The sequence below is a fragment of the Crocodylus porosus genome, unplaced genomic scaffold (assembly GCF_001723895.1).
Source record: "Crocodylus porosus isolate Cpor-Errol unplaced genomic scaffold, CroPor_comp1, whole genome shotgun sequence".
NCBI classification, from domain to species: domain Eukaryota; kingdom Metazoa; phylum Chordata; order Crocodylia; family Crocodylidae; genus Crocodylus; species Crocodylus porosus.
In genome coordinates, this window is record NW_017728931.1 from 61,670,990 (window position 1) to 61,679,582 (window position 8,593).

General features: G+C 44.2%; 1 protein-coding gene across 2 annotated transcripts in view; it reads left to right on the forward strand.

Moving 5' to 3' along the window:
* The first annotated feature begins 281 nt into the window (after positions 1 to 281).
* The window catches only part of LOC109316850 (suppressor of cytokine signaling 1-like), a 15,918-nt gene continuing 7,606 nt past the window's right edge, over positions 282 to 8,593 (forward strand). The window contains exon 1 of one of the 2 annotated variants that reach the window (XM_019545228.1): positions 282 to 402. The gene's annotated coding sequence lies outside the window, so the exon portion shown is untranslated. Of the gene's footprint in view, positions 403 to 596; positions 962 to 8,593 lie in introns of those variants that run through there. The other variant, XM_019545229.1, reaches the window with a different exon arrangement.

Genomic DNA, 8,593 nt, shown 5'->3' on the forward strand with positions numbered 1-8,593 from the left:
CAGTAAAGCAGTGCAACAGGAGGTGGCGGGACTTCCATTTGTGGAGGTTTGTGAGACCGGGTAGAGAAAGCCCCGGCAGGGCTGATGCAGCTGGGGCTGGAGCCGTCCGGAGGGGTCGGGCCGCCCCCTTTCAGCCCCCACGTGCCCTGCAGGCAGGGGGAGGAAGAGGGCTACTCGGAGCTGAGGGCTGCATGCCCGGGCCGGGGCCGGGGCCGAGCAGGGAGCCGCCCCAGCACCGCTCCCTGCCCCGGAGGGGGGGGTCCCGGCGCTGCAGCTCCCCGCGATGTTGGCAGAGGCGCTTGCGCTTTCCGCGGGGGTTGGCACTTGCGAGCCGGTCCCTTAGTGCCCAGTGCGGCGGGCCGGCCCGGGCCGGGAGCGGAGCCAGCCCCTTCCCTGCATCCCGTAAGTACCGCGCGGCGGGAGCAGCCTCCGGGCCCGCCCGGCGGCTGCTTCGTTGGGGGCCTCGGGAGGGCTCCTCGTCCGGCCCCTGCTGCATCCTCGCGGCCGGGGCACCTCCGAGTAGGCAGCTTCCCTCCCTCTCCGGGCCGCCTGGTCTGCTGCCTCCCTGCCCTCCTGGGCGGAGACGTCTTGCCCGTGTCTAGCCTCAGCTGCCCCTGCTGCAGCACGAGTCCATTGCCCCTTGCCCTGGCATCTGCCGCCAGAGACAACCAGCGGTGCTCAGCCCTGGACAGCTTGGAGGAGGCGGCCCTTGGAAAACGCCAGCTCGGAGTTTCCACTCGTTTTTTTTGGACCACAGGACAAGACTTGAGCCGCTTTTTCCAGAGGCAGAGAGCTCAGCCAGACCGCAGGTCTCGCATGCCTCTTCGCAGCCTCCTGCTTGGGTTCATCGCGAGCCGTGTTTGCCAGCCCGATGGGGCTGCCCCCCCTCACCCCCCTTGAAAGGCTCTCGAGGCAGCCCCGGTTGAGAACCACGGCTTTAAACTAAAGAGATTTGGACTCGGTGAGAGCTGAGAGGCTGCCCCTTACTCTAAAAACGAGGGGACTGCAGTTACTGTAGGCACTTCAGCGTGGGCTTGAGAGACGATCTGAATGATCGCTCCTCACAGCATGAGCAGCCTCAAGCATCATTTAAAAAAGAATCATGAGTCATAGATAACCGTGAGACTCTTGAAACAATGATTGGGGGGGTGGGCTTTTTTAGTGTCTTCTGGTGTCCGAGCCTTTCAGGTTCCTTCAAATCCTGTTTCCAAGCTTTCCTTCGGCACCCTGAGGGCTAGAAACCTGCTGGTTTTCAAATGAAAGCTGGAGAGTTACCCTACCTAAGTACTCCGATTCAGCAGCTTGTAAAAAAAAATGCCAATATCACAAGCCTCACAGTAAAGTTGTAAGAATGGCAGCGCATTATTCCTCCAGCTGCTTTCCATAGAACACAAAATGTTGGACCAACATTACCCACTTTAAATCATGGGGTACTTTTACCTTGGTGCTAAGGTACAGTCACTTCTGGAGATGAAAGTGTTATGGTTGCAGTGGAGTAGTGAACTGAGTATCTGCTGGAGAGTACTGGAAGTAACTTGCCAGTTGAAAATTCTCCCTGTTATTTATGGAGACAGAATGCAAGTGTAAGTTTGTTTTCTTTTTCAGAACCAGGGCCAATATGTCTTTGCAAAAAGTGTCATGACTGCAACTTGTCATCAAAACCTTGTTTTTATGCTTGTGGAATACAGCACCTCCACTGTTCTCTATTCAGTTGTCACCAGCATGAGCTTTACTTGTTAATTTTGAGTGTGTGTGTGTGTGTGTGTGTGTGATGTCACTTAAAACCTCCTGTCCTGGAGACAACCGATTGTAAGAATATTAGCTTTTTGCTTTTTTAAATAAAAAGTTTCTAGCTCTCATGATTCAGTAAGAAGCTTGAAAGCAGGATGTGAGTTCACCCTGAAGGCAAAGAAGGATCCAAGATTTGCTTGAAAATTCATGTGGTTCTTAGGAGGCTTGGACTCCTTAATTTTTTTTAGTGTTTACAATTAGGTATTTTGGCCACTACCTACCATCTTCAGTGTTAATGTAATGGAAAGAGTGCAACTTATTGAATTGCCAGGTTTTTCAGTTTGTAGCATTCTGGAAATATAAAGGAAAGTCCAGTTAATTTTTTACTTTTTATTGGATTGACTTGGATTAATTCCTGTTTAACTTGTGAGAACTGCTGAGATAAAATAACCCCTGCTTCTTTTTTCTTCTTTCTTTCTTTTTTCTTTTTCTTTTCATTCTCTAAGGCTAGAGAGAGGCCTGTCTGCATTATCAAAATATTTGTGCTATAGCTCAGATCCTGGAAACTCTTCCACATGTGCTTACTTGGAAGCATTTAAGTGCTCTTATTGGAGTCCATAAGACTGTAGCTTTGTGTTTTTAAACACATGTGGAAGAGTTTAAAGGAGGAGGGCTTTATTATGGTATAAGCCAGTCTTAATTTACTGTCACTAAGGCCAAACTCCTCAGCATTCCTTTTTTTTTTTTTAAATGTGACTTAATTAGATGTGTGGCTTGATTATACCCATTTTTCAGTGTGATATGAGCTCTTTCCAGACCAGAAGAGTTGTATTTTTGCTGCTGGTCACTGTTAAGCAACATAGCTCGTCCATAACTGACTGTAATCTGTACACTGACTGTTACTTTGAGATTAATGAATGGTTTACATACAACCACTTAAGTCAAGACTAGGAGTAAATTGTGGCCATTTCCTAAGACACAAGCATACCTCATGATTATCAAATTTTCCTGTTCTGTAAACAAGATGAAAAGAGACAACTGCAGCAATCAAAGGTTCAGCTCATATAAGTTTCCAAGTGGACATAGCTGCAATAGAGGGAGAGAGAGCACATATTTCTTGTTGAAGAGGGCCAGTTCTACCTCTAAATTATGGATTGGAGTATGCATTTTTAAGTACTTATTGCCCTTAATTCACTGGATTTTCTGTAATATCAATAGGATGTCTGCACCAAGATCAAAGGTAGAATAGAATTTGAATGTAAGAATTAAGCCTTTAGTTATAATCAGTAATCACTAAGACAGTCTTCTCACATTTTTTGCTAGTTAACTATGGTGCCTATTTTTGTTTCTCTGCTTATATCTGTTTCTTTCCTCCTATCTCTTCCTTCCTCCTTGTTTTTCTTTCCCTGCAGTTTGTTACCCTTGCCCAGTGCCACAAACATTATTTTCCTAGCTTCAGTCACACACTTCCCATCTTATCTTGGTCAGCAATTAATAGATAGTACTAACACTTAAGTGTGGCATTTATTAGGCTTGGTTTCACACCTTGGTCAGAATAGTAAAGGTTCCAAGGAAGTTACATTTTTCTCAGTCTGTTATTTCAGGGTCTCTAGGGACATAGGCAAGCATCATTGTATCTGTTATAATGGGTTGATGCTTGCAAGCTAGGAGGGTGAAAATACATTTTTGGATTTTTTAATTAAAATTAGGTTGTGCAGAAGTTGAATATGCCAAATGGGTCACCTAAATATTATACCACTGACACCTCTGCTCCATATTGATATAAATATTTACTTAGAAGACCACAAATTATTTATTAGTTTGATAGAAAGATGTACATGACTAAAAGCAGAAGCGAAAATCATAATACTGTATTGGTTTCCCACTTTAACAGTGCCAGTGTATAACATTGCTCATTGGCATCCCTCCCTACTTTTTGCATCCTTGTACATCCCACAAAGTTCTACCTAAACATCTAATTTTTGATCCGATTCATCTGTTAATGAAGTTTTTGACTTTTTTCCTACATCAGTAGTGTTTGTCCCTTTTGATATCGTTTTGTCAAAAATTAACAAGTTGTTTAAGTCCATGACCACATGCAGGGTTTCAGCCCAAGCCTGTCTCAAGTTAGAGGCTTAGAAAAGCATAATCCAGAGCTACTTGTGTTATACCATGTTGTTCTTTATCAGCATAATAATAACTCAGTTCTGTTAAACTTGCTGAAGTGCACATAAAGGCACCCTTTATTGTGTGCTGTAAAGGCAAAATTTGCTGCGTTGTCTTTGAAGCCTGCACAGCAGTCCCCTTAGAGAATGCTCTTTTTTTCCTTTCCTTTGGTGGAGAGATGAGAGTGTCTCTGTGCACTTCACAGGAAATGAATGTCTGATACAAATTTGCAGACCACATTTCCAAGAGCTACTCTCAAGGTATTTTGGTAATGCACATTCTTTTTGTATTTCCCCCTCCCTGCTCCCCCAGCATCTCTTGTGTGTTTTCTCACTTGGAAACACATGTAATGTATTAGGTTAGGGATTGACTTTCTATGCTTAAACTTACAACTGCTTTCTATCTGCTCTTTGTGTTGGTTTTCCTAGATTTTTTGCTAGCAACATTTGGTTAATTGGGCCATTTTCAGTCTTGTGCTGAAGCTTAAGTTAAACTTTTCTGCAGACTTTTAAGAGAAGGCCTGGTATCAGATGTTGACTCATTGAGCCTTCTGTTTGTGTGATTCTTCAGCTGAAAAGTAGCTTGTTATACTTTCTAGAATAGTTAACTCTCCTGGCAAACTTGTCCCAAGCTACATTTTAAGAAAATTGATTATATTGTTCTAAACTGTCACAATTCTTGCTTCTGTGTTCTGAACTGCATAGAGGGACTAAAGGCTGAGTATGCCTGCCTGTTTAAGAGTGTTCATGTTTCTTTTGCCTTCTGAGGTCCATTTAATAAGAGGCAGTGTGTGACAAGGAACCAAACAGGTGAATCAGAAAAAAAAACCCAGCACAAAATCTAATGGAAAGTGCTTTGTAAGCACATCTTCACAATCCTTTCTGGTGCAAACCTATAACAGAAAGTGATAAGTTACCAGACTTGCATGGCATGTGTATAACTTTAGGACTAAGGTAGTACTGCCCATCAAAAAGCAAGTGGTTCAGTTTCTGTTTGTAGCAATGGATTTATTGCAGAAGTGATGATAACCAGCTTCCTTTTGCTACAGGGTATATAGAAAAGGGTCTGAGCTATTTAAGTTATTGATACAGTTATTCAGTAGCCATTCCATAGGTAAGGTTGCCATGATGGATCCAATTATGAGCTCTAAATTCATAATCCCATTTCCCCAAAAAGCGCTCTATGTGGGTAGGTGGGTGGCTTGGGGAATCATTACCACTTGTGAGTTTTGAGTTAGTACAACAAAGAGGTTGTTTAATTAAATTGAAAGGTAACTATGTGAGTGCATAAAAATAACCTCCTGACTGTTTTGTATGTCTTCATAAAATCATCATTTCAGTATCCTTCATAAAGCAAATGGTTCTTGTTTCTTAGCTTTTTTCTGTGCCGCCTTATCACCTGCATTTAAACCCATCCCACCTCAGTTTCTTCTGTATCCTTTTTGACATGGGTGGTGGCCAGAACCAGAGGCAGTATTCCAGAGAATAGCATCCCCTGCCTGATTGCCAGTGACATTTTATGCTTAGTTTTGTATTCCATCTGGTTTCTCTTGTTTCCTGATGTTAGTAATTTACCTAGTTGTGATTCATCCTTCTGAAATTCCTCGGTGCTCTTTGCTAATCAAAATAATTTTGCAGTTTCACTCTCTCCTACCTCATATCAGTCACTTTGCCAGCTAATTAATATCTATTTGAGGAGCATGGAGCTCTGAGGTTAGTGGCTGAGGGATGAGGTTAACTGCTGTTAACCTTTTGCCAGTATTTGCGTGCGGTGGGTCGGAACAGGTCACAAACCTGGGAAATATAAAATTTCTGAAATGTGAACTGGATTCCTGAGGGGTATGCATTTCAAGTGCTGTGGAGGGAGGCAGGAGTGCCTCTGGCTATTTTACCTGTTTACCTGCTTTCTGGGGTAGAAAGCAAAGCAAACCAGAGCTGCTGCATAAGGTGAGCTGAGCAGCATTGCTCCTTCCCCTCAGGAACCTATTCTAGCAGCCGCAGAAGTGGAAACGGAAAGAGCTGAGCTGTTATTTCTGTTCATGCTTCGGACACCCCTCTTTCCTCCTTTAAGCAAAAGGGATAAGTGTTCTGCTTTCCACCTCCCTGTGACACCTGGCCTGAGAGCGCTGATTGTCCCTGCTGTGATCTCCCCATGTCTGAGGGATTAAAGAACCTCAAACAACAGGATTGATTTTGCAGACGAGGTTCTTTTGGTAAATCTGATCTCTTTTATTAGACCAACTCAAATCTAATATCTTTTATTAGACCAACAGGATTGATTTGGGCACAGAACTAGGTGCTGGGCATGGACAGAGGTGGGAGTGGTGTTAGATTGCTCCTGACACTTCCTTGCACACACTCCTTGTTTTCTGTCATTGCCAGTTTCTAACCCGTTTTAGCAGTACTGTGTTGTGTACCCTGGACTACTTCACTTTCCTTGCAGACTTTCATGAGGAACTTTGTCCAAGGTTTTTGGAAAGTCTAAATGAATGAAGTCAGCTAGTCTTTCTTTTCCTTTAGCTACTATGGTGTTAACGCAAGATTCTGTAAGCTTTTCCACAAAATTATTTTGCCCTGCCATAAAGCCTACTTGTCTGCAGCAGTGCATTCAAAAATACTTATAACACTTGCTTCCCTCTGACACTTTGCTAACTGAATCGAGTGCCTTTTTTTGTTTGCAATTCAGACATTTCATCTCTAAGTTCTTGTGAACACTTGGGTATGTGCATTCTGGTCTGGTGGCTTGTTGCTGTTTCTTAACTTTTGTCTCTATGTGTCCTTTTTTGATATCTTAATGTCTGGTACTTTCTAAATTTAGTAACTGGAAAAGAATAGGACTGGGAGAGGTAGCTTTTCAGCATATTCTGTAATAAAAGTTGATGCAGTGTAATCATCATTTAGCTTCTCTGAAGTGTCCCTATCCTTTCAGATGCTGGTAGTCTAGTGAGTATAATGATTCTCTTGCAGTTTCATGTTTCTGATGCACTAAAACACTACTTCTTTGTTTTGGGGGTTTTGTTTTCTTTGCTATCTTGCATACTTGCTGTCCTAAGTTACATGCACACACCACTTTTCAGTGGTTCTTTTAATTAGCTTCACCAAGGTTAGATTTTCATTTTCTGACTGCTTGCTTGGCTTGTTAGCACGTTTGGGTAGCAGCCATTTTTGTGTTCTGTTTTGAGCGTGGTGTCCCTCAGCCATGACTGGAGCCTCTATTTTGCCCCTGCAGTTGCAAACAATACCTGACGGTTTTGGCTTGAATAATCTCTTGAATGTTACAATTTAGTCATGGTGGTTCACCTTACTGCTTTCTAGTTTAAGTGTGTGCATGGTGCTGTAACTCTGCCAGGGTTGTCTGAAGAGATCCACACTGAGTTTACATTTTCTAGTGTTTTTACTTTCAAGGCTCTCTTCTTAATTTCCTTTTGGGTGCTTTTAGGAAATCTCCCACTTTAAAGACCAGCATCATCACAATGTGAGGTCTCTTTCTCCTTTTAAATGTAATCTCCTCAGAGGATATTGCAATCATTGTTGCTTAATGGCCTAACCATATTGTTTCTTTTAGGAGCAACTCCTATGGGTAATTTAGGAGAAATTAGAGGATGTCTTCTCTTCTTGTGTGACCCAAGACTAGAAACAGGTCCTTTAAAGTGTCATTTTTTTCCCCTAAACCTTTTCCAGTTGGGGCATTTCACTAATGTTATGTTTAGGTCATTGGTCACCAACCAGTGGATCTCGATCCACCGGTAGATCTTGGAGTCGATCCGAGGCTGGGGTGGGGGGCTGAGCGCTCATGTGAGTGCACATGCATGCCCCAGCCCAGCAGGTCAGTCCGTGGGGGAGAGAAGGGGCAGGGGCTAGACTGAGGCCCCGCCATGGTGAGGGACAGTGCCTCAGAGGCAGGAGCAGGGGTAAATTGAGTGGGGCTGCAGCTGGGTGGGATTTACCTGGTGTGCCCCCAAATAATTTTTTCTCCCTATGCCTCAGTCTGCCCCGCCTTCCCTCCCCACAGACTTACGTGCTGGGAGAGGGGTTGGGGTGGCAGCAGCGCATGGTAGATCTTGGGCTGCTTTTAAATGCCAAAGGTGATCAGTTGGAGACCACTGGTTTAGGTAGTCAGAGCTACCCAATATTAGACTTGGTTGCCTCTCTGACCTCTGTTATCCCCATGCACTCAGAATCCTTCCTCTGATCAGCAGGTCTGTCCTATAAACATGACAAGACCACTGATGGCCTGTTTCTTCTACAGTATGATTCTGCTCTATGAAACTGGCACTGCAGCAACCAAGTAGATACTCAGATGGGGAGGTCACCTGGGTAGGACTGGAGCAAAGGACCTGACCTGGGGGAGGAGGAAGTAACAGCTTGAGCTGCCAGATAAGGCTGTCCGTAATGCAGTGCTTTGGGGTAGGGGGTGAAGAAAATTATAGATTTGTATGTTCGTTTGTTTTTACTTCCTGCTGCTCGGAGACCATTTCTGCTGTGTCTGTGACCGTTGTCACCCACTGTTCCAAATGTAGATGGAGAAGGATCCATGGCCCCTGCTACAGGGTCCGTCTCTGACTGACTATCTGATGATGTGGAGTTTCCAGCTGCTCCCCAAAACACCTGCTATCTCTGTGCTATTCCAGGCCATCAATTTGCTGTGCACCTCCCCACTGCAAGTTGTCCTGGCCCCCCAGTGACCCTGCAGTTCC